Below are 26,714 nucleotides of genomic sequence, written 5' to 3'. Positions count from 1 at the left end.
CTGTCTCTCATGAATAAATAAATACAATCTTAAAAAAAAAAAATGTGGGAGAGAGAGCTCATCGAATGTATGCAAGTTAAGCATTAGCAACTTAAAATAGACTGATAGAGATTTAGGTTGTTATACATAAGCCATAGGTAACCACAAAGCAAAAGTCTACAATATATACATAAAGGTAGAAAAGAATCTAAACATACCACTACAGAAAATTAATCAACACAAGAAAAGAACAAGAGAAGAAAGGAACAGAGGAACTACAAAAGAGCCAGAAAACATAACAAAATGGAAATAAGTACATACCTATCACTAATTACTTTAAATATAAGTGGACTAAATTCTACACTTAGTAGATAGAGTGACCAAATGGATTAAAGAACAACAACAGGACCCATCTCTATGCTGCCTGCAAACTACGCACTTTAGATGTAAAGATACACACAGACTGGAAGTTAAGAAATGGAAAAATATATTCCATGCAAACGGAAACAAAAAAGACGTGGGGTAGCTGTATTTGCATTAGAAAAACACAGACTTTTAAACAAAAAAAGATTGTACTAAGAAGAAAAAGAAGGGCATTGCATAACGATAAAGCAATCAGTTCAACAAGAGAATATAACATCTGTAAATATTTGTGTACCCAACATAGGAGCAGATAGATAGATGGAGAAATAGACAGTAATACAATACCTGGGACTTTAGTACTGACTTACATCAATGTAAAGATCATCCAGATAGGAAACCAATAAGGAAATATTGACCTTCAACAACACATTAGATCAAATAGATTTAATAAATATATACAGAACATGTCATCCAAAAGCAAGAGAATATACAATCTTCTCAAGTACACATGGACCATCCCCCAAGGATACATTATGTGTTAGACCACAAAAACAGAACAATAAGGTTTAGAGGACTGAAATATCAAGCATCATTTCTTGCCACAATGGTATGAAACTAGCAATTGCATGAAGAAAACCAGAAAAATCCACAAACATGCAGAGATTAAACAATATGATAATGAACAAATGAGATAAAGAAAAAATTGAAAGAGAAATTTATTTTTTAAATTTTTTTTAATTTTTATTTATTTATGGTAGTCACAGAGAGAGAGAAAGAGAGAGAGAGAGAGAGAGAGAGAGGCAGAGACATAGGCAGAGGGAGAAGCAGGCTCCACGCACCCGGAGCCCGACGTGGGATTCGATCCCAGGTCTCCAGGATCGCGCCATGGGCCAAAGGCAGGCGCTAAACCACTGCACCACCCAGGGATCCCTGAAAGAGAAATTTAAAAAATACCTTTAGACAAATGAAAACAGGAAGCAAGAACAGTTCTAATAGGGAAGTTCACAGCAATAAAGGCCTACCTAAGAAATAAGGAGACCCAATAAACAGCTTTTATACCTCAAGGAACTCAAAGAAAAAATGAAGCTTCAAGTTAGAAAAAAAGAGGATATACAAAGATTACAGCAGAAATAAATGAAATAACAAAATGGAAATAAGTACATGCCTATCAATTGCCTTAAATGTAAATGGACTAAATGCTCCAATCAAAAGATAAAGGATGGCAGAATGGATTTTTTTTAAATGCTGTTTATAAGAGATTCACCTCAGACCTAAAGAGCTATTCAGACTGAAAGGGAGGAAAAACATTTAATGCAAACCTAAGTGAGGGGGAAAACAAAAGCCAGAATAGCAATACTTTTATCAGACAAAATTGACTTTAAAACAAAGAGCAAAGAAAAAGACAAAGAAGGATATTACATAATTATGAAACAACCCAAGAGGATATAAGAATCATAAATATCTATACACTCAACACTGCAGCACCTAAATACATAAGGCAAATATTAAATGGACATAAAGAGAAAATTAATGGTAATATAATAATAATAGGTGACTTTAACACCCCATTTACATCAATGGATAGATCATCCAGGTAGAAAAAATATCTGTAAAAAAAGAATATCTTTGAATGACACATTGGACCACATGGATGTAACAGACATATACAGAATATTCCATCCCCAAACAACAGAATATATATTCAAGTGCACACTAAATATTCTCCAGACAGATAACATGTTAGGCCACTAAACAAACCTCAATCAACTTAAGAAGAATGGAATTATACCATGCATCTTTTCTGACCACAACTGCATGATACTAGAAGCCAGTCTCTGTCTCTGTCCGTCTCTCCCCTCCCTTTCTCTCTCTCTCACACACACACACACCCCTAAAAAAAGTCAAATATGTGGAAGCCCAACAAGGTGATACTAAGTAATCAATGGTAAATGAGTCAAAGAAGAAATTGAAAAATACACGGAGACAAATGAAAACAGAAGGGTCTCAAAGATTTGAAAAAGTGATTCTAAGAGGGAAATATATAGCAATATAGGCCTACATCAAGAAACAAGAAAAAGCTCAAATAAACCATCTAACTCTACACCTAAAGGAACTAGAAAAAGAATAAGCAATCCCAAGGTTTGTAGAAGAAAGAAAATAACAAATATCAGAGCATATGACATAAATGACATAGAGACAAAAAATTTTTTAAAAAATTAAACCAAGAGCTGGTTCTTTGAAAAGATAAATGAAATTGATAAACCCTTAGCCTGACTCATCAAAAAAAAAAAAAAAACCCAAATAAATAAAATCCAAAACAAATGACATCACAAATACAAAGGATTATAAAAGAATGCATTAAAGATTATATGCCAACAAACTGGACAACCTAGACTAAATGGATAAAGTCCTAGCAACATAATTTTCCAAAACTGAATCAGGAAGAAACAGAAAATCCCAAGCAACTGATTACTAGTAATGGAATTGAATCAATAATGAAAAAGTCTCAAATGGAATCACAGACGAATTCAATCAAATATGCTATAAAACTGTAGTCATCAAAACAGTATGGTCCTGGCACAAAAAACAGACACATTGGTCAATGGACCAGAATAGAGAACCCAGAAGTAAACCCACAATTATATGGTCAATTAATCTACAACAAAGGAGGAAAGAATATGCAATGAGGAAAAGACAGTCTCTTCAATAAATAGTGCTGGGAAAACTGGACAGCTGCATGTGGAAGAAAGGAAAGAAAGGAAAGAAAAGAAAAGAATAGAAAGAAACTGGACCACTTTCTGACACCCTACAATAAAATATACTAAAAATGGATTGAAGACCTAAATGCAAGACCTGAGACTATAAAACTCCTACAAGGTAACACAGGCAGTAATTTTTCTGACATTGGCTATAGCAACATTTTTCTAGATATATCTCTTAAGGCAAGGGAAACCAAAGTAAAAATAAACCATTTGGACTACATCAAAATAAAAGGCTTTTGCACAGTGAAGCAAACAATTAACAAAACAAAAAGGCAACCTACTGAATGGGGAAAAAAAATATTTGCAAGTGCTATATCCAATAAAAGATTAACATCTAAAATATATAAAGATCTTCTACAACACCAAAACAACAAACAATTTAAAAATGGGCAGAGCACCTGAGCAGACATTCCTCCAAAGAAGACATCCAGAGGCCAACCAACACATGAAAAGATATTCAATATCACTCATCATCGGGGAAATGCAAATCAAAACCACAGCGAGGTATCACCTTCTATCTGTCAGAAAGGTTAAAATAAAACACAAGCAGTAACAAGTGCTGATGAGGGGAGAAAAAGGAATCTTTATATACTGTTGATGGGGAGCTAAATTGGTTAGAGCCACTGTGGAAAACACTATGAAAGTTTCTCGGCAAATTAAAAATAGATATGATCCAAATTAAAAATACCATATGATCCAAAAAATCCTACCACTGGATATTTACCCAAAGGGGAAAAAAAAAAAAACACTAATTCAAAGCCATACATACCTCTATATTTATTGCAGCATTATTTACAAGAGCTAACATATGGAAGCAACCTACATGTCCAGTGATAAATGGATAAAAAAATTATTTTATATATATTCATATGCAAGCAAATGCACATACAATGGAATATTGCGCAGCTGCAGAAAAGGATGAGATCATGCTATTTGTGACAACATGGATCTAACAGAGAAATAAATAAGACAGAGAAACACAGATACTATAGGACTTCATTTATATATATGGAATCTAAAAAACAAACCAAATGAACAAACAAAAAAGCAGAATCAGATCTATAAATACAAAGAACAAATGTTTGCCAGAGGAAAGGGGGTGGAAGAAATGAGCAAAATGGGTGTAAGGGAGTGGGAGATACAGGCTTCCAGTTATGGGGGAATAAGTCATGGGGTGATAGGGATAAAAGGCACAGCATAGGAACAGAGTCAGATACTGTGATAGCATTCTGTGCTGACAGATGGTGGCTATGCTCCTGGTGACCATGGCATAATGTATAAACTTGCCAAATCACTATGTTGTACACCTAAAACTAATGTTATATTGCATGTCAACTATACGTAATTAAAAAAAAAATCAGAAATGAAAGCAATGTTACAAGTGGTACCACACAAGCGCAAAGGACCATGAGGAACTTTTATGTGCAAATGTTTGCAAAAACATTAGACAACATAGGACAAATGTCTAACTTCCTAAAAACATGTAATCTGAGAATGAATTGTGAACAAATAAAAAATCTGAACAGACCAATTACTAGTAAGGAAGGTGAATCAGGAATCAAAAACCTAACACACAGAAGTCCAGAATGAAATAATTTCCCAGTGAATTCTAGCAAACATTCAAAGAATTCATACCAATCCTTTAAAAACTCTCCCCCCAAAATAGCAGAGAGACTGCTTCCAAACTCATTTTAGGAGGTTAGCATTACACAGATCCCAATACCAGACCAGGATACCACAAGAAAGGAAAATTATAGGCCAATATCCCGGTGAACACAGATGCAAAAACCCTCAACAAAATATGAACACATCGGGGTATTTGGGTGGCTCAGCTGCTTAAGCATCTTCCTTCAGTTCAGGTCATGATCCCAGGAGCCCCACATTGGGCTCCCTGCTCAGCGGGGAGTCTGCTTCTCCCTCTCCCTCTGCCCTTCACCCCCACCCATGCGCTCTCTCTCTCTCTCTCTCTCGTTCTGCTCTCTCCAATAAGTAAATTCTTTAAAAAAATATTAATACATCAAATTCAACAATACATTAAAAGGATCATACACCATGATCAAAGGGGTATATTCTGGAGATGAAAGGTTGGCAAACCTTTGCATCTGCAAATCACTTGATGTCATATACTATATTAACAAAAGATAAAACTCATATGATCATCTGAAGAGATGCATAGAATGCATTTAACAAAATTCAACATCCATTTATGATAAAAACTCTCAAGCATGTATAGAGGGAACGCACCTCAATGTAACACAGGCCTAGAACTAACATCATGCTCAATGGTGAAAATCTGACTTTTCTCTGTAAAAATCAGGAACAAGATTGGGATGCCTGCTCTAACCACTTTTATTTTATTATGGTGCTGGAAGTCCTAACTAGAGTAATAAGCAAGAAAAATGAATAGAGGCATATAAAAAGGAAAGGAAGAAGCTAACCATTTGCATATGACATTATATATATATATATATAGAAAACCCTAAAAACTGCAAATTCAGTAAAGTTGCAGGATATAAAGTCAATACACAAAAATCTGTTGTATTTTATACATTACTAATGAACTATCAGAAAGAGAAAGTAAGACAATAATCCCATTCGTAATTGTTCCAAAAAGAATAAAATATCTAGGAATAAATTTAACCCAGGAGGTAAGAGACTGAAAACCATGATGAAACATTAATGAAAGAAATTGAAGATGACACACATACAAAAATGGAAAATATTCCATGTTCATGTGTTAGAAGAATTAGCATTGTTAATTGTAAAAGAATTAGCATTGCAAAATGACCCTATTGCCCCTAACATTCCTTTTTTTTTTTTTTTAAGATTTTTATTTATTTTTTCATGAGACACACACACACACACACACACACACACACACACACAGAGGCAGAGACACAGGCACAGGGAGAGGCAGGCTTCATGCAGGGAGCCTGATGTGGGACTGGATCCCGGGTCTCCAGGATCACACTCTGGGCTGAAGGTGGCACTAAACCACTGAGCCACTGGGGCTGCCCAAACATTCTTTATTCAATGCAATCCCTATCAAAATCCGACGGCATTTTCTACAAAATTAGAACAATCCTAAAAAACTTTATGGAACCACAAAAGATGCTCAGTAGCCAGAGCAATCTTAAACACAAAGTTGAAGACATCATGCTTCCTGATTTCAAACTATATCACAAAGCTATAGTAATCAAAAACAGTAGGACATTGACCAAAAACAAAAAACCCCAAAACCAAAAAACCCACATAAATCAATGGAACAGAATAGAGACCTCAGAAATAAGCTCATATGATGGAGAAAGGACAGTCTCTTCAATAAATGGTGCTGGGAACTGGACTTTCTTACACCATACACAAAAATTAACTCACAATAAAGACTTGAATGAAAAAAACCTGAAACCATAAAACTCTCCCCACGCCTCAAAAAACATAAGCATAAGGGTTGGTGGTGATATTTTGAATTTGACACCAAAAGCAAAAACAAGAAATAAGCAAATATAACTACCTCAAACTAAAAGTCCTCTAGGTAGCAAACCATAAGTAAAATGAAAAGGCAGCATACTGAATGGGAAAAGGTATTTACAAAGCATTTATCTGATTAGGGGTTAGTATCCAAAAGATATATAGAACTCATACAACGCAACACCAAAAACAATAGGATTAAAAATGGGTTGAAGAAAAAAAAAAATGGGTTGAAGTTGTAAATAGATATGAAAATACGCCGAACATCATTCATCATCAGGGAAATGCAAACCAAAACCCCAATGAGAAATCACCTCACACCTATTAAATAGCTATTATCAAAAAGACAAGAAATACTAAAGTGTTGACAAGAATATGGAAGACAGAACCCTTGTGCACGGTTGATGGGAATGTAGAATTGTTTCTCAAAAAAATAAAATAAAAATAGAACTACCATATTATCCAACAATTCCACTTTTGGGTATTTATCCAGAGAAAATGAAAACACTCAAAAAGATGTCTCTACCCCCATATTCATGGTAGCATTGTTTACAATAGCCAAGATATTAAAACAACCTCAGTGTCTATCAATAGATGAATGGATAAAGAAATTGTATATATACACAATGGAATTTTTTTTAAAGATTTATTTACTCATGAGAGACACACAGAGCGAGGCAGAGACACAGGCAGAGGGAGAAGCAGGCTCCCTGCAGGGTGCCCAATCCCAGGACCCTGGGATCACGCCCTGAGCCAAAGGCAGATGCTCGACTGCTGAGCCACCCAGGCATCCCTACACAATGGAATATTTAGCCTTTAAAAAGAATGAAATCTTGCCATTTACAACAACATAAATGGAACTTGAGGGCATTATGCTAAGTGAAGTAAGACCAAGAAAGACAAATACCATGTGATTTCTCTTACACGTGGAATCTAAACAAACAAAAAGCAGCCTCATGGATATAGAGAATGGACAGGTGGTAGCTAGAGCTGGGGGTAGGGGATGGGAAGAATGGTTGAAGAAGATCAAAAGGTAAAAAAATAAAAGCTAAAAATAAATATAAATAAGAAAATAATTGTAAAAGAAACTTGGTCTATGAAGATGCTTTAAATTGTGCCACAAAGTGGGACGCCTGAGTGGCTCAACATTTGAGCATCTGCCTTGGGCTCAGGTCGTGATCCCGGGGTCCTGGGATCGAGTCCCACATCAGGCTCCCTGCAGGGAGCCTGCTTCTCCCTCTGCCTGTGTCTCTGCCCTGCTCTTTCTTAAAAAAATCTTAAAACAAAAAAATTGTACCACCAGGATGCCCAGGTGGCTCAGTCTGTTAAGCATCTGACCCTGAATTTCAGCTAGGGTCCTGGTGTCAGGGTCCTGAGATCAAGCCTTGCATCTGACTCTGCTTCCTGGGGCATCTGCTTCTCTTCCTCTGCTCCTTCCCCCACTCACACACCCTCATTCTCGCTGTTACATAATTGGATAAATGTTTAAAAAATTAAAAAAACTGTACCACAAAGACACTTTGCAGTGCAGTAAATGGCACGTAGATTGAACACTATTGGAATTGAGAGGGCATGGGATCTGAGAAACGGTGGGCTTCATGAAAACACAGAATTTGGATGTTGACAGTGGGCCTTCCCGAGGGGCAAGCAGAACATGCAGGCGAGATATCACAGGCAGTTTATGGAAGTGGAGAGACATTCATGTCATTAAAAATATATGTCCAGTTATTTCCAGCTGATCCAAGACAATTTGATCACGTATCACTCTTACAAATTTTGTTTGGGGAAAAAAAAATGAATTTAACACAGATGAAGGGACCCCAGGGTGGCTCAGCAGTTGAGCGTCTGCCTTTGGCTCAGGTCGTGATCCCGGGGTCCTGGGATCGAGTCCCATGTCGGGCTCCCCACATGGAGCCTGCCCCCTGCCTCTTTCTCTTTCTCTCTTTCATGAATAAATAAATAAAATTTTTTTTAAAAGGGCAATCCTGTCGGGACCCTTCTCACTTCTGAAAGCTTTCTCTATATCTTTGCTTAATAAACTTCTATCAGTTTACTCACAAAAAACAAAACAAAAAAAAACACGGATGAAAGTTAGCTACTCCCCCCCACAACCTTGTTTACAGGGTACGATGAAAATAAGTCTTAGATAATTCTGCCAATCATAGATATTTGAAAGTATTTTATTATTTTGTTATTCCATAGACATTTGTTAAGCATTTGGTACAAGTAAGCACAAAACTATTCTTGTATTGTGTTTCCTAAGCATAGTGAAGTTATATCTAGCTGTTTACCATTTTGGGTGATTTGATCATGTTTTGCATGAAAGGTTCACTTGTATCAGATGTTGTTTGTCCATTTAAAGGAATTATTACCACAAGAAATCCTTAGACCGATTGCCAGTCATAAAAGTCTGTTGGAGGAGGAGGGGGTATTCAAGCTTTGGGAATCACCTCTAGAGGAAAACATCTAGAATTTGCTGGATCCTTATACCCAGGTTCTTGAAATAATTGGGAGTATCTGAGCATTTTAGCTAAGCTATTAATACATATCTTGAATACCTTCCTCAGTGAGGGCCCATTGGTAACATTCATCATGTTAATTACAAGCTATCAATGTAATAAAAACCCAATTTTGACACTCTGTGCTAATTAACGAAGCATCTGTCTGGTTTTAATCAATATACTGATAGTAGATGCACTTTTGATAGCTGCCTCTCTGGGGTGGGCTTTCTGTTCAGAATGCTGAAGTACACACTGATTAGGCCAATTGGCTGTGCCAATGTAACCTCCCACATGATAGATATATCGCTGTGTGCAGGCAGGAACATTTGAAAGAAAGGAATTTTACATATAACAGCAACAGCGGGCAAAGGCAGCTGTGGAAAATGGCTTAGCAAGGTATAGAGTGGGGCTAAATAACAGAATAAGGCACAGAATTTTCTTAATTACATGGTCTTTTTTTTTTTTTTTTTTTTTTTGGTTATTGCAGGAGAGTAACACAACGAGAACTTAAATCCTGGGTGACTCATTTGACCATCGAATTTGGGGGAAGGAAACAAGGGCATGTGAGAAAGATACACAGAAAGCAGGTAGATGCATAATAAAGCCTGAACAGTTGCTGTGCTAAAAATAGTAGCAGAGAAGTGACAGTAAAGCACAAGAGCTATTTATACACAGAATATATAAAAATACTGATTCTGCTTCCCATCCGTGTAATGCGTGGTCTTTCACGGATCTCCTTTAATTTTGATAGAGCCTACAGAAAATGAATAGGAGCTCCACCGAAGAAGAGGATTCAGAGAGACTAGAGTGACTTGTCCACACTTGCGAGCCCAGTACAGTGCGCCAGTGCTGGGGACTGGGGTGGGGCGGGGGGGGGGGCAGCAGTGTGGCCACCGCAGAGCACAGGGAAGGGCCAAGCTCCAGAAGCAGACAAGCCTGTGGGGAAAGAGGCACCTGCTTGGTCCGGTGACCCTGCCAAACTGGTGCTGCCTCCGTGGTGAGCGGTGTAGAGATCTGTTCCGAGGAAGGTCCCTTCTGACCTAGCAGGTGCACCCACAGGAACGAATCCTGCCCTATTCTCCACTTGTAGGTCCAAGCCTATTCGAGAGCATGAAGCTCAGTACTGCTTGATATAGCCATTGATTAAGAACAGGTTAATAAATTAGGATGCAAACGACCACTTAAAATAATATTGTGGGACGCCTGGATGGCTCAGTAGTTGAACATCTGCCTTCAGCTCAGGTCCGGATCCCGGGGTCCTGAGATCGAGCCCCCCCATTGGTCTCCTCACAGAGAGCCTGGTTCTCACTTTGCCTGTGTCTCTCATGAATAAATAAAAATCTTTAAAATAAAAGAATATTGTACAGTTGTTAAAAAGAAAGAGGCTGCTTTTTATGTACTGATATGATCAGAGCCCCAGGCTGCATTAAGGAAAACAGCAAAATCCTGGGGAGAGGGAGGGGGAGGGAATTTACCATGGGCACTTACAAAGAAACAAATACACAGACACACATTACATTTTCCATCTCTTTAAGGATAGAAACAAATGGTGGTTACTTCTTCGGAAAGCAACAGGGTTGGAAAGAAGATTTATTTTTCACCTAATGTCTGTTTGTAGCTTTTGAATCATATAACTTACACTGCTTATTTTTAAAGGCTTTTATCTGAAAAGAAAAGAGAAGAAAAGAGAAAAGAAAAGAGAAAAAAGAGAAAAAAAAAAGAGAAAAGAGAAAAGAGAAAAAAGAAAAGAAAAGAAAAAAGTTTGGGCTTTGGACTCAGAGAATTTGTTTCCACTACTTAACTAGCTATGTGAACATGGCCAAGTTTTTTTTTTTTTTTCCAACTTAATGTGACATAATAGAACATATGACAAAGTCTCTTATGAAGCCAACACTTAGACACAATTATTGTCAAACTTTGATGTAATTCCTCATAGTCTCTAAAAAATAAAAAAAAAGGTGGGGGCACCTGAGTGGCTCAGTGGTTGAGCATCTGCCTTTGGCTCAGGGCATGAACCCGGTCCTGGAATTGAGTCTCGCATCAGGCTTCCTGCAGGGAGCCTGCTTCTTGGTCGGCCTGTGTCTCTGCCTCTCTCTCAGTGTCGCTCATGAATAACTTGTCTTAAAAAATATTTTTAAAAACCACTTTACTTCTTTCTGATACATGTAACAGTTAAATTTTAAAATGTATATTACAAAATTCATCAACCCATGTAAGGTATAGTGACTTGTGCTGAAAAATTAGAACATTGGGAAATATTTAAAGGTTTACTGGTCAATAAGTGTACCATGTTTTCCTGTTGAAGTCCCAAAATCATCTTTATTGTCAAATGCATCCTTCCTGGCTAATAGCATATCCCACCTGGAAAAAGAAGTAGTGACAGTGTTGCTACTTTAAATCCCACAGCTCTGGGAATTTGTATGGAAACAATACAGGTTATTTTGTCTGTGCAGTCCTCTAGTACCACCACGGATTTTAATGCTGGCACATTATGACTCCTGGGAGTCATTCATTCAGTGACTTCCAGGAACTTTAACACTCTTACTATGCTTTATGGATGATGAGGACAATGCAAGTCTTAGCCAGAGTTTGCAGGAAAATATGAACCATAATTCATTTTCCGGGCGGGTTAAGTTTGCCATTCAGAATTTTATGGCGTAAATACAGAACAACATGTTTTCCAGCAGGGCCTTTGCTTGAGCTCTTTAGGCCATCGTCACAGCAAGTGCAGACCATGCTCTCTTTTTCTGCAGGGCGCCCTGCCTTCCACCACCGCCCGGAGAGAGAAGCATAAGCAAGGGGCCCAGATGCCAAGTGAGAGAAGCAGCCCCATCTGCACAGGGAATGTCTGTCCCAGTTAGGTAGGACCCAAGTAAGACTCAGCCCATGAAGGAGGCTGAGTCCCGGGGCCCAGGGCAAGGTTCCCACTTGCAAAGCCGTCCACGTTGATCTGGACCATTCACAGAGGGAGCATTAAATAGAACAGAAATGAGCATCTGTCTTAAGCCACGTTACTAATGTTTGATCTCTGGTATAGCAGTGTAGCCTTATCATAATTAATATACTCCTATATATCAGATACTGCAAATCTGTCATTTCCATAAATCTGATAAAGCAAAAATAAAATACCTTCTTTTTCTTGCCTAATTTGAACTTGTTAGTGAGGTTGAGCCTTTCTGCTCTGCAGTCATTTGTATTTTTTCTTTGAATCGTCTCTTTTCCTTCTGTGCCCATTACTTTCTCTTATGAACTTTTTCATACCTATTTTTATAAATATATTTCATAAATATATAAAAATATTTCATAAAACAAAAAATAGATTGGGGGAAAATATTTGCAACTTCCATCATGGACAAATAGTTTTTTTTTTTTTTTTTTTTTTTTTTTTACTGTTTATAGTGTATTTTTGTTTTTGTTGAAGTAAGATTTATTCCTGTCTGTTTAGGTTTTGCTTTAGTCAGATTTTTCATTCTATGCTTTATGTCATTTGCAGAAAGGCTTTTCCCACTCTTACTCATGTTTTCTTCAGTCTTTTTATAGTTTTTTTTTTTACATTTAAATCTTTGTCTGTAATTGATTTTGACAGAAGAATGACGCAAGAATAAAGTTCCCACATGTAACAAGTCTATTGCCACATTGTCTTAATTACTCTTGATTTACAGTATATTCTTACCTTGTGGAAGTAAGTAGTCTACTTTTCTTATTGCTCAGAATCACTCTGTTTCCCTATGTTTTATATTTCCAGGTGGACTTTAGAATCATTTTGGCATTCTAAAAAACAAGCCTATTATGATTTTGTTTGATATTGTATTAGTTTACCAATTAAAAAACTGATATTTATATAATACCAGATCTTCTCATCCAAGAGTAAGATAGGTCTCTATTTAATCACACTTCCTATATTCCAGGGAGATTTATGGTTTTCTTCACAAAAGTACTGCATAGGTCTTATCAAGTGTATTTCTAGGCATCAATTTTGGTGTTATTGCTATCATAAAACAGAAAATATAATGATGTTGATATTTTGCAACTATTAAAAAAATCAATAAGAAAATTTTTGTTCCCCAACCCACATTACCAGTTGCACATGGATTTATTTTATGAAACTGATTGTACACTGGAGCATACAATTAAAAAAAAACCTAGCTCATATGAGCTAGTCTATTCATAAAATTTGTTATGAAGCCATATATCCTAGATTAAAATTATTCAAAGTTTTTAAGATATAAAATATGCACGAGCCAAAAATGTTAAGTAACATATAAAACAGTATCTGAATTGCTGATATATTTTCAGGTTATTGATACTTATTACCATAAAATACATAATTCTATTTCATGGATGGGCATGGAAATATTTGTTACAATTAAATATTTGTTACTATTTAAAAACTAAGGATTTCCTCATTTTGTAAAGAGTATATATTAAACCCACAGGACCAAGAAGTCTAAAGAAACCCAAACACAAGAAACGTGACAAAAACTGTACCAAAGTACATCATAATGAAATTGCTAAAAAAAAAAAAAAAAAACAAAAAAACAAACAAAAAAAAAAAACAGGTGAAAAACTTAAAAGTATCCACAGGAAAAGATATATAAAACAAGAACAAAGATAAGATTAATAGCAGATTCCTCGATGGATATAACACAACTGAGAAGTCAGTGGAGCAGCACATTTACAGAAAGAAAAAACCCAGCCTAGAAATCTATACACACACACAAAAAATCTCTTTCTAAAACAAAGGCAAAATAAAGACAGCCTTATTTTTTAAAATAAAGTTATTTATTTTAGCAAGCTCTATACTCAGTGTAGAGCTCGAACTCACAACCCCCAAGATCAAGAGTCCCATGCCCTTCTGACTGAGCCAGCCAGAATAAAGACGTGTTTAGACACACAAAAGCACACTAATACTATAATAAATGTTAACAGAAGTCCTTCTAGCAGAAAACAAACAAAACCCAGAAATCCAGATCTATAAAAGGAATAAAAAAGACGAACAAGGGGCATCCTGGGTGGCTCAGTGGTTTAGCACCAGCTTCGGCCCAGGGCCTGATCCTGGAGACCCAGAATCGAGTCCCATGTCGGGCTCCCTGCGTGGAGCCTGCTTCTCCCTCTGCCTGTGTCTCTACCTCTCCCTCTCTCTGTGTCTCTCATGAATAAATAAAATCTTTTAAAAAAATGAACAAAAAAAAAAGAATGAAGTAGTAACTACCTGGGAAGATGTATAATATTTAATGTATAAAATATATAAACTTTAGTATTATTTAAATCTCTTTAAAAGATAATTGACCATTTAAATAATAGTAATAATGCGGTGTTGGGTTTATATCATATGTAAAAAAAGTAAAATGTAGGACAATACCATAAAGATCAGAAAGTGGGAAATGGAAGCATATTATTTTAAGGTTCTAATAATATTACGTATACAGAAGTAGTATAATATTACTTGAAGATAAGATACAACAATACCTCATCACAGTCTAAAAGCCCTAAGGCAATTGCTAAAATAACATATAATTACAGCTAATAAGCAGAGGCTGGGGTGTGGACAAAATGGGTGAAGGTGACCAAAGGTACAAACTTCCAGTTATAGAATACATAAGTACCAGGAATGTAATGTATAGCATGGTGACTATAGTTAATAATAGTGTACTGTATATTTGAAAACTGCTAAAAGAGTAAAATCTTTTTTGTTTTACATATTTTATTTATTTGTTTGAGACAGAGAGAGAGCAAGCAAGCACATGCATGCAACTGGGGGCGGGGGGAAGGGTAGGGGTGGGGAGGGTAGGAGCAGAGGGAGGGGGGACAAGCAGACTTCACTATGAGCTGAGTGTGGACCCAAGGTAGGGCTCCATCTCAGGACTCTGAGATCATGATCTGAGCCGAAATAAAAAGTTGGCTAACTTAACCAACTGAGCCACCCAGGTGCCCCCTAAGAAAGTAGGTCTTAAAAGTTCTCATCACAAGAAAAAAAAATGTAATTATGAGTGGCAATGAATGTTGACTAGATTTATTGTGGTGATCATTCTGCAGTATATGCATGTATGCAATTACTACATTGTACATCTGAAACTAATACAATGTTATGTGTCAATTATATATCAATTTTTTAAAAAGATTTTATTTATTTATTCATGAGAGATAGAGCGGCAGAGACACAGGCAGAGGGAGAAGCAGGCTCCATGCAGGGAGCCTGATATGGGACTCAATCCCAGGACTCCAGGATCACGCCCTGGGCCAAAAGCAGACACTCAACCACTGAGCCACCCAGGCGTTCCATATGTCAATTTTTTTAAAAAAGAGTTCAATACCCTTCTCTCAATAATTGATTGGTAGAACATTAAACCAGAAAATGAGTAAAGATGTTCAACACTTAAGCAACACTGTCAACCAACCGGTTCTATTTGACATTTCTAAAACACCCTATCTTGGAACGCCTAGGTGGCTCAGTGGTTGAGCATCTACCTTCGGCTCAGGGTATGATCCTGGAGTCCTGGGATCAAGTCCCACATCAGGCTCCCTGCATGGAACCTGCTTCTCCCTCTGCCTATGTATCTGCCTCTCTCTCTGTGTGTCTCTTAGGACTAAATAAAATCTTTAAAAATAAAAGTAAAAAAATAAAATACTCTATCTAACAAAAACAGAATACACATTCTTTGCAGGTGCACATGGAAAATGTACCAAGACAGACCATATTCAAGGTGATAAAATTTTCTAATTCAAATCATACAAAGTAACTTCTCTAACCATAATGTACTTAAATTAGAAATAGAAAAATCTAAGGGAAAAGTCTCCAAATATATAGAAGCAGAACAAAATATTTTAAAATAACATGTGAGTCAAAAAAATAATCAAAGGGAAATGAGAAATTATATGGAAATAAAAAACACAACATCAAAATTGGATGGATGCCTACAAACCAAGACTTGGGAAATTTATAAGCAATAAATGGTCATATTAGAAAATAAGAAAGATCTCAAACCATAAACCTCCTAGAAGAAAACTAGGCAATAAGCTCTTTGACATCAGCCTTAACAACAGTTTTCTAGATCTCTCTCTTCTCGGGCAAGGGAAACAATAGTTTATTTTTGCTTGAGATTATACCAAAATAAATCAGTAAAGCAAAAAGGCAACCTATTAGGGAAAATATTTGCAAATAATATATCTGATAAAAAGTTAATATCTAAAATATATCAAGAACTCCTACAACTCAACATCAAAAACAATCCAATTAAAAAATGGGCAGAGGACCTCAACAGACTTTTCAAAGAAGACCTATAGTTAACCAACAAGCACATGAAACTGTGCTCAGCATCACTCACCATCAGAGAAATGCAAATCCAAACCAAAGAGAGGTCTACACCTTACACCCGTCAGAATGGCTAGAATCAAGAAGATGATAAGCATTCATGAGGATGTGGAGAAAAAGGAACCTTCATACACTGTTGGAATGTGAATTGGTAATAGTCACCATAGCCACTCTTTTTTGGAGTTTCCTCAGAAAATTAAAAATACTATATGATCCAGTAATCTCACTATTTGATATTTATCCAGAGAAAGCAAAAACATCAATTCAAAAAGATATATGCAGGGCAGCCCTGATGGCCCAGTGGTTTGGCGCCGCCTTCAGCCTGGGGAGTGATCCTGGAGACCCGGAATCAAGTCCCACATCGGGCTCTCTGCATGGAGCCTGCTTCTCCCTCTGCCTGTGTCTCTACCTCTCACTCTCTCTGTCTCTCATGAATAAATAAATAAAATCTTAAAAAAAAAAAAAAAAACACAAAAAGATATATGCACCCCAATATTTACAGAATTATTTATAATAGCCAAGATATGGAAGCAACCTAAGTGTCCATCAATAAATGAATGCATAAAGAAGATGTGGCATTTATATATAATGAAACGTTACCCAGTCATAAAAAAGAATGAGATCATGCCATTTACACAACTTAACATTTTTCCACTTAAGGATGGACTTTAAGTCAGACAGAGGAAGATAAACACCATATTATTTCACTTACATGTGAAATCTTTTTTTTTTTTTTTTTTTTTTTTTAATGATAGGCACGCAGTGAGAGAGAGAGAGGCAGAGACACAGGCAGAGGGAGAAGCAGGCTCCATGCACCGGGAGCCCGACGTGGGATTCGATCCCGGGTCTCCAGGATCGCGCCCTGGGCCAAAGGCAGGCGCCAAACCGCTGCGCCACCCAGGGATCCCACATGTGAAATCTTAAGAGCAAAACAAATGAGCAAAGAAGCCAAAAAATGGACTCTTAAATACAGAAAACAAACTGATAATTGCTGGCGTTGGGTGGAGGGTGAGTAAGGAGTGAGAAAATAAGCAAGATCTCAAATTAATGACCTCAGTTTCTACTTTCAGTAGTTAGAGAAAGAGTAAATTAATTCCAAGGTAAGCAGGAGAAGGGGAATAAAAATCAGAATGAAAATTAAGAAAATAAAAACCTAAAACAATAGATAAACATCACTGAAACTAAAGCCCGTTGGAACGATTAGGAAAGAATGCAGTACAAAAGTTACCATTATCAAGAATGAGAAAAATGACATTACTAGAGATTCCATTGGTGTTAAAAGGATAATATCATGAGCAATTTACACCAATAAATTTGATAATTTGATAACTTAGATCAAATGACACATTTCTTAAAAGATACAAACTGCCAGAGCTTGCCGAGGAAGAACGATAAGACCCAAATAGCCCTATATCTATTAAAGAAATTGAATTAGTAGTTGAAAGATTTCCCACAAAGACAACTCCATGCTCAGAGGGCAGCACTGGTGAATTCTAAATATTTACAAATTCTTCACAAACTCTTCCAGAGATTGAAAATGAGGGTAAATGTCCCAACTCATTCCATGAGTCCAGAGATTACTCTGATACAAAGACAAAGATATTACAAAGAAATTGCAGATCAGTATTTTTATGTAATAAACAGGGATAACAAAAACCCTAAGCAAAATTTTTACAAATGGAATCCAATGTATGTGAAAAGGATAATTAATACATTTTGACCAAGTAAAGTTTATCCCAAGAATGCAAGATCGTTTTGACGTTTGAAAAATCCACCAGTGTAGGCCAGTGGCACACGGCTAATTCATCTGAATAGAAAAATCCATCAATGTAACTTACCTTGCTGACACATTAAAAAATATATATCTATAAAACATATAAATTATATGTGATTATCTCCATAGATGTGGACAATCATATGAGAAAACCTAACTTCCATTCTTTTTTTTTTTTTTTTAAGATTTTATTTATTTATTTATTCATGAGAGACTCAAAGAGAGAGGCAGAGACACAGGCAGAGGAAGAAACAAGCTCCGTGCCAGGAGCCCGACGCGGAACTCGATTCTGGAACCCCAGGATCACACTCTGGACTGAAGGCAGCGCTGAACTGCTGAGCCACCCGGGCTGCCCTCTAACTTTTATTCTTGGTTAAAAACAAAAAAACAAAAAAACAAAAAACAAAAAACAAAACAAAACAAAACAAAACACAAAACTCTCTGGTAATGAAGAATAGAAGGAAAAATTCTTCACCCTGACAGAGGGCATTTACTTAAAATCCCCTAACTAGCATCAAACTTAATGATGTTAAACTAAATCATTTTCCCCTAAAATCAGGAACAAGGCAAGGATGCCTACTCTCAATATTAAAGATTCTAGCCATTGTGAGAAAGCAAAAGAGAATAAATAAAAAGAATTCATATTGGAAAAAGTAAAACTGTCTTTTTCACAAGGACCTGATCCCTTCTGTAGAAAATCTGATGAGATCTGTAAAAACCCTGAGAGCCCATAAATGAGCTCAGTGAGTTTTCAGGATACAGGATCTACATACAAGCACTGTTTCTATATACTAGCAATAAAGATTCGAAAATTAAAAATACCACACAGTATTGTTTATAATGGTACCAAAACCATGAAAAGTCAGGGAATTAAGTCTAACAAAAGATATGAAAGGCTTACACACAAAACTATGAACAATGCTGAGAAAAATTAAAGAAGACTTAAATAAATGGAGATACACCTTATTCCTTAGTCAGAAACTCAGTATTGTTTTTGGTTCTGCTGAATTCATTCTGGCTTCAACACAAGCTCTACCAAAATCCTAGCAGGTGTTTTTGTAGAGATTTTGACAAGCTGATTCTAAAATTCACATGAAAATTCAAAAGATCGAGAATAATCAGAACAACTTTGAAAATGACAACAAAATTTAAGGTCTGACACTAACATTTCAAGAATTATTATAAGGCAAAAGCAATCAAGTCAGTATGCTATTAGCATACATAAATAGACTAATGGAATAGATTAATGGAATTAAAGGGTCCAGAGACAGACATTTTTTCAGCAACTAATTTTTGACAAAATTGCCAGTATGATTTAGTGGAGAAATGACAGCCTTCTCATCTAGAACAACTAAAGATCCTCGTGTTAAAAAACAAAATAAACAAAACCTTGATCCATATTTTGCAACATAAAAAAATTTAACTTAAAATGAATCATAGGCCTAAATGTAAAACCTGAAATGGTAAAACTTCCATAAGGAAACGGGGGGAAAACTTTTGTGACCTCAGTTTAGGCGAAGATTTCTTAGCTAGGACACCGAAAGCACAATTCATAAAATAACAAATTGTTCAAATTTCTGCACATTGGAAGACACAGGTAAAGGATAAACAAAAAAAGAAATTACAAGCCACAGACTGGTTGAAAATAATTTCAGAGCATATATCTGATCAATTACTTATATTTGGAATATATGAAGTACTCTCAAAACTCAGTCATTAGAAAATAAACCAATTTTTTAAACTCCCAAAGGTTTCAGGGGTAAATTCACCAAAGAAGATATGACCAGCACATTAGGAAGTACTCAAAATCACTGATCACAGGAAAATGCAAATTAAAACTATAATGGCATAGCACTACACACTCGGTAAGACACCTACAATTAAAAAGCTATTTAATGACTGATGTTGACAACCATGTGGAGAAGCTAAAATACTCCTACAAGGCTCGTGGGAATGAGAATGGAACCACTTGGAAAAACAGTTGGACTGCGTCTTGAAAACTTAAATACATTAGAGCATATGATAAAGCTCTTCTACACCTGAGTATTTACTCAAGGATTGTAAGCATGCGTCCCTGCAAAGATTCTTCAGTGCAGATTGGTAAAAGCTCTCTTTGTCATAGCCTCAAACGAGCAAAAACCCAAATGTCCATCAACAGAGAAACGGGTAAGGGAGCTATAGTTTATTCATGCAGGGGAATTCCACATGGATCTACCTCCAAATAATTATACTGGGCAAGAGAAGCCAGACACTCCTCCCCTCAAAATAGAACAGGCTGTATTATTCCACTCATAAAATTATAGGAAATGCAACTTACCTTATAGGGACAAAATACATCAGTGGTTTCCTGGGTGTGGTAGAAGAGGATGGAAAGGAACAGGAGAGGTGGCTGGTGGCTGAGCCTGGTGGCTCAGTGGTTTAGCGCCGCCTTCAGCCCAGGGTGTGGTCCTGGAGACCAGGTATCGAGTCCCACGTCGGGCTCCCTGCATGGAGCCTGCTTCTCCCTCTGCCTGTGTCTCTGCCTCTGTCTCTCATGGAAAAATAAATAAAATCTTAAAAAAAAAAAAAAAAAGGAAAGGAATGGGTGGAGTTGCACGGGCAACTTTTGGATCTGATGGACATATTATCTTGATTATAATGGTTTCATAAGGTGTACATATGTTAAAATGTACATCGTGCAGTTTCTCGTATGTCAATTATAACTCACCAAAGCTGTTAAAGTTATTAATTTCATAAGATAATGAGAACCTAGCTTAATCCGATCATCCCTATGAAGAGATGGGGAAAAAAGGAAGACTTTCATAATACAAATCAAAGCTTGAAGACTGTTTCTTACAAAGGTTTGCTTCTTTGTTTTATTGTTTGTTGTTTGTCTTACCTTTCATTGATGCTAGTTCCCGAGAGTCCCCATAAGACTGTTTTGATATAGAAGTGAGCAAAAATCCCATACCCCAAAACTCTCTAGAAAATATCCTGCTCCTTTAAAATTCAAAACGACCCATTTGTCATCATTAGAGGGAAAACAGTTTCTCTGCTGATTATAATCCAAACTTGTTATGAAGTTACAGCCAATGTTCAGTCTTACAAATCATGATTACTCCCTGAGTCTATAAACCAGGGAAATAGGAATGCCCAGCTTAATGAATTGATCACCATTGTGTGCTTGAGGCCTCTTTCTTCTCATCCTTTTTATTCTAATGTGCAGATATAAATTCATTCTGTATAAGCTTGGATTCAGTTTATAAAATTTAGCAGAAAGTCTTCAGAACCCACAGAGCCCAGGTGGAGAGATTCTGTTCTTTATCTGGCCTCCTGCCTCTGCTATAGCTTCTGAATGGATGGAAAGTCTTTAGAGCGAGGCTGTGCCCCCACCCTCCACCCCCAGCTCAGCACCTGTCAGATCTTGGGAGAAGGCAAACACAGCAGTGGAGCAGAGAGGGGACAGAGTTATGTTTCAGTGAGCATCACAAAAGGCAGATGAAACCGAGGCCAGGACCCCAAAGCCCCCTGCTCTTGGACTGTGCTATCCGAGGCTTCTTTACATTATTTCGAAATTATAATAAGCAACTGTTTTCATTTTGAGAGATTCCCTTCATGTTTTCTTTCTGCTCCTCGGTTCCAAACTTCATGGCTCTTCAGAAACTCAACGTGGAGAAATTTCAAGTGGGAAAACTCTAGCCACCTGTGAGAGGCACAGAATATCATCAACTGCTGAAAAAAAAAAAAAAAATGGGATTGGTTTCTCCACCTGGCTTTGTATGCGGTATCCAGAGAACAATGCCTTCCTTGGAGACTGTCTCGGGACAGTCACTTGAAGTGACTGTGAAGATGAGGAATCAACAAAAGCAGAAAGTGGCAATAAAGTGACTTTATGAGGAATTTTGGGGCTTATGTTCATTTTCCCCATTCATTGGTACACCTCCCCTCTCAAACAGTTGAAAGATTTTGGCCATAAAAATTGCCTTGATTAGAGAATTATCAAAACCCATTTCAAGAATACCCCATTTCTATACTATCTTATGGGTGAAGTGCTTTTTATTTTGCCCAAGTTCCTATCTCCTGCTCACAGGTTTTAATTATAACAGTTATCTTAACCATTTACACATTTACATACAATTTTTCCCCACCACTTAGCCAAGAAATTTCCCACAAACACTGCCTATTTTTTTTCAACACAACATACATATGGCCATTACTTTTCCTTTTGTTTTTTTTCCCCCTCTTTTATCCTCAAATGTATTTTCCCATTCTGCTTCCATTCTTCTGATGCCTACACATTTTGCAGACTTCTACATTTCTATTCTTTCCAGACCCATTGTTTTTCCTCTCTTCTCCCACTCAAAAGGTACCTGTGAATGAGCAGCAAAAAAAAAATCACCTTGGTACAGAACCATCCGGAGGCTTTGGAGACGTGCAGACCTGGACTTGGACCAGGGACCTAACACCTCCATCTTTCTGCTTCAGCATCTTTAAAGGGCCTCGTAGTGTTGTTGTGGGGATTGAATGCGATGATGTAAGCTCCAAAATACAGCTGCCCCCACTCTTCCCTTTTTCTTCCCTCCCCCCGTTTTTTTTGGCCAAGTGGACTCCAAATCTTTTTGTATTAATACATAAACATCAGTTGAACTTCCAGCCCTGTGTTCAGTAGATGTGTTGTCTATACTATCTCAATCATTATGATCACAGTGTCATTCCTGGTGCTACCCCAGCTTGCAGAGAAGGGGACTTAGGCTTACAGAGGTAAAGTCACTTAGTTCCCCAAAGTTACACACAGAATAAGCTCCAGGACTAGCTTTGAACCTCTGCTACCTGGTTTCAGAGCCTGAGCCCTTGCATACTGAGCCCCTTCTTGTTCTAGGACCTCCATGCCTTTCTTTTGGAGAGACCCTATTTTTCCTTCTTGTTCTTTTCTAGATGTATCTTCTAGCTTTGATTTTATATTAGTCCTATCACCTGAAATATTTTGCCAAGCAAAATAGGTAAGAAAAAATTTAATGCTGGTATTTTTAACACTGATATATATATATATATATATATACGTACATATATGTATATGTGTTATATACACACACACAATATATATAGATTTTTTGGTCTTTTTTGTGAAAAGACTCCCATGAGTTCCTGTCTTCGTCTTCAACTTCAAATTCTGTAGTTGCTTTCCGATGCCTAGCAACCCTGCCTGCACGTCCAGGGACTCTTTGGGTCTCCCCTTGGAGGTAGCCTGGCATTTGCAATTCCCTCCTCCTCTTTCTCATGCTTGGTTCACCCTTCACTTTGTCTGCTGTGTAGCTTTTTCTCTCCAGAGCTGGGCTTCCTCCTCCCCAGTCTTCAGACCTCAGGCAGTGGGTTTCAGAATTCTCTCTCCAATCCTGTCCTTCTTCATATGGAAATGCAAGAACTGAAAAGGACCCTGCCTCCATCAGGCCTCTTGTAATAGTCTGACTCCCCTGTTTATGCTCACCTTCTGAGGCTTGTAAGCCTCCCTTCTCTGTGCTCCACTGGTGGGCAAGCTCAAAGGAGGGGGTTCAAGCCTCACAAGGCACTGCCCTCACCCTGGCCTGATCCCCTGTCCACCTCACTCTGCTCTCCCTGTCTTCTTCCCAAGCCATTTTGGGTACACCTGGGAGGCCTGCTCTGATCATCCCCAAAAGACTTGTTATGGGAGTAATTAGCCTCTTCATACCTCTTGGTATATGTGTGTGGGATCATTAGTTTGGGTGTCTGTACCACATTTGGGGTTGAGAGTCCACCCTGCTCCTGCAGAGTTCCCGCACTTGCCACTGAAGGAAGCCTTGTCCTTTTTCCTCTCTCGAGGGCCCTTCTGAGTCGGCTGCCTTGGTACAGAAGGTGCCCAGACATTCCTTGATTTGCCTCACTGCTGGTCTAGCTTGGACTGCTAACTTTCCTGACCTTAGTACCTATCCCAATTGATTGTTTTCTTTCTTTCTTTTATTCATATAAACCAAGAATTCTCACCAGCCTGCCCATTATTTGTGTTTATTTAATCTTATTATAGTGTTTTGTTTCTCTTATGTTTATCCTTTTCCATTTGGGGTTGCATTTTGCTTCTACTTGTATAGCATATTCCTTATTCAATTTAATAAGCGTTACTGATCAGTCGTGTCTCCTACAAGAGATGGATTTGTTGGACAAGGAGTATTTCCAGTCATGGTTTTGCAACTTTTCAGTCAGCAAGGGCTCCTTTACCTTAAACCATGCTTATATATTTACAGTGGAGATAATAAATACTGCCTCTAATTATTGGAATGTTCATTTTATTTTTTAAGATTTTATTTATTCATGAGAGACAGAAACAGAGAGAGAGGCAGAGACACAGGTGGAGGGAGAAGCAGGCTCCCTGAGGGGAGCCTAATGCAGGACTTGATCCTAGGATTATGCTCTGAGCCACTGAACCACTCAGGTGCTCCTGGAATGTTCATTTTAAAGGTAATGTATTTTCCAATTGAAAAGATAATATATGTGTGTAGATATATAAAAGATAGACAAAGAAGTCTCCTTACCTCAGACCTTCCCACCCCCTTCCTAGAGGCAATCACTTTAACATTTTATTAGGTATTAGGTATATACCAGGTATATAACACACACACATATATCCCTATATACACACAAAATTTTTAAAATTATACCTTTATAGATATATGTAGACACACATGTAAATACTTATTCAAAAATCCTTACAATGGGGCACCTGCATAGCTCAGTCGATTAAGTGTCTGCCTTTGGCTTAGGTCATGATCCCAGGGCCCTGGAATCAAGACCCATGCAAGGAGCCCACTTCCTCCCTCTGCCCACTTATATTCTGTGGCTACCTCTGTCTCTCACAAATAAAATCTTAAACAAAACACAACCCTCACAAATGGGGTGCATGATTGGCTCTGTCAGAAGAGTGAGTGACTCTTGATCTCAGAGTTAAAGGTTTGAACCCCATGTTGGATGTAGAGATAGATTCATTCATTCGATAAACCAAAGGCCTCACAAATGAAAATACGCTATATGAAAGTAGGCCTTGTCTGCCTTAAGTGCTGTGTCTCTAGGGCTCAGACAATACCTGGCCTATATTTATTTTTAAATTAAAAAATGTAAAAACATTACTTTAAATTCAGTTTGCCAACATATAGTATAACACTCAGTGCTCAATACCTGGCCTTTAGAAGGCACTCACTCAGGGACGCCTGGGTGGCTCAGGGGCTGAGTGTCTGCCTTCGGCTCAGGGCATGACCCCAAGGTCCTGGGATCAAGTCCCACATTGGGCTCCCTGCAGAGAGCCTGCTTCTCCCCTTGCCTATGTCTCTGCCTCTCTGTGTCTCTCATGAATAAATAAAAAATTTTTAAAGCACTCATTCAATAGTTGTTGAATGAACGAATGCTGTTCACAGAATTTATCTTGAGAAGTGTCCCTTGTCACACAGAGGTCCTACCTCATTCTTTGTAAAGCAAAGGTTAGTCCATGTTCTAGGTTTGTTATTAATTTATTTAACTGAGAGACTACGATGGACATCGAGTTTGTTTTCGACCTTTTTTTGCCTCCAAGATTAATAAGTAATGTTGCCGACATCTCTCACGTCCTGCTTTCCCACTCTGCTGTTTACAAAAAGTTCTTTGCTCTTTTCAGGAATAGGTCATAAAAATGCATCATCCCTTTAGAGGTTTCTGGCTTTTCTTTCTGGAAAATAAAACCGAAAAAACCCAAACTGTGAAAGCTGCCTTCCTTGGAGACTGTCTCGGGACAATCACTTGAAGTGACTGTGAAGGTGAACAAGGAATCAACAAAAGCAGAAAGTGGCAATAAAGTGACTTTATGAGGAGTTTTGGAGCTTATGTTCATTTTCCCCATTCATTGTGCACCTCCCCCTCAAACAGTTGAAAGATTTTGGCCATAAAAATTGCCAAGAATACCCCATTTCTATACTATATAATGGGTGAAGTGCTTTTTATTTTGCCCGATTTCCTATCTCCTGCTCACAGGTTTTAATTATAACAGCTATCTTAACCATTTACACGTTTACATACAATTTTTCCCCATCACTTAGCCTAGAAATTTCCCACAAACACTGCTATTTTTTTTCAACACAATATACATATGGCCATTACTCCATGCATCTAAATGTAAGAGAAATATTCAGTTGAAAATGTAGAAAGTGTTGACAAGCAGGCAAGGAGAGTCTCTGACTGGAAAAGGGATTTTAAGTAACTTAGAAAAAAGTGACTGCTTAAAAATAGATAATTAAAAAATTAAAAGATACATTTAGAAAATTTGTAAGTGTCCCCTGGGGTACACAGATGTTATCTATCTTCAAATTGATTGTAGCCAACATTGTTTTTACTAGTTTGCTCTTGGGCAATTTACTAGGAATTGGAGATTAAAATTTTAAACAATGGAAGTATTGCTTAAGTAGAAGAGTGTAAACAGCTTAAGACAACTCAAATATTTCAGATTGAGAGGGACGAGAAAGTCTAGGTTGGAGGGAATCCCTGGTTCATTAGAAGTACCACCTAAATTCTCTACCCCTTGTCATTCTGGAAAAATAGGC

General features: G+C 37.5%; 1 long non-coding RNA gene across 1 annotated transcript; it reads right to left on the bottom strand.

Annotated features, from left to right (window-relative positions):
* Positions 1–1,057: 1,057 nt before the first annotated feature.
* On the bottom strand, positions 1,058–25,434 carry LOC125752207 (uncharacterized). The gene is made up of 2 exons (XR_007401134.1): positions 20,477–25,434; positions 1,058–1,272 (listed from the first exon to the last, which is right to left on the bottom strand). It is a non-coding gene; the product is annotated as an uncharacterized LOC125752207 (long non-coding RNA).
* Between the last annotated feature and the right edge of the window lie 1,280 nt (positions 25,435–26,714).

Source organism: Canis lupus, chromosome 1 (genome assembly GCF_003254725.2).
Source record: "Canis lupus dingo isolate Sandy chromosome 1, ASM325472v2, whole genome shotgun sequence".
NCBI classification, from domain to species: domain Eukaryota; kingdom Metazoa; phylum Chordata; class Mammalia; order Carnivora; family Canidae; genus Canis; species Canis lupus.
The sequence above is the reverse complement of the archived record's forward strand: the minus strand, read 5'-3'. Positions and strand labels throughout refer to the sequence as shown.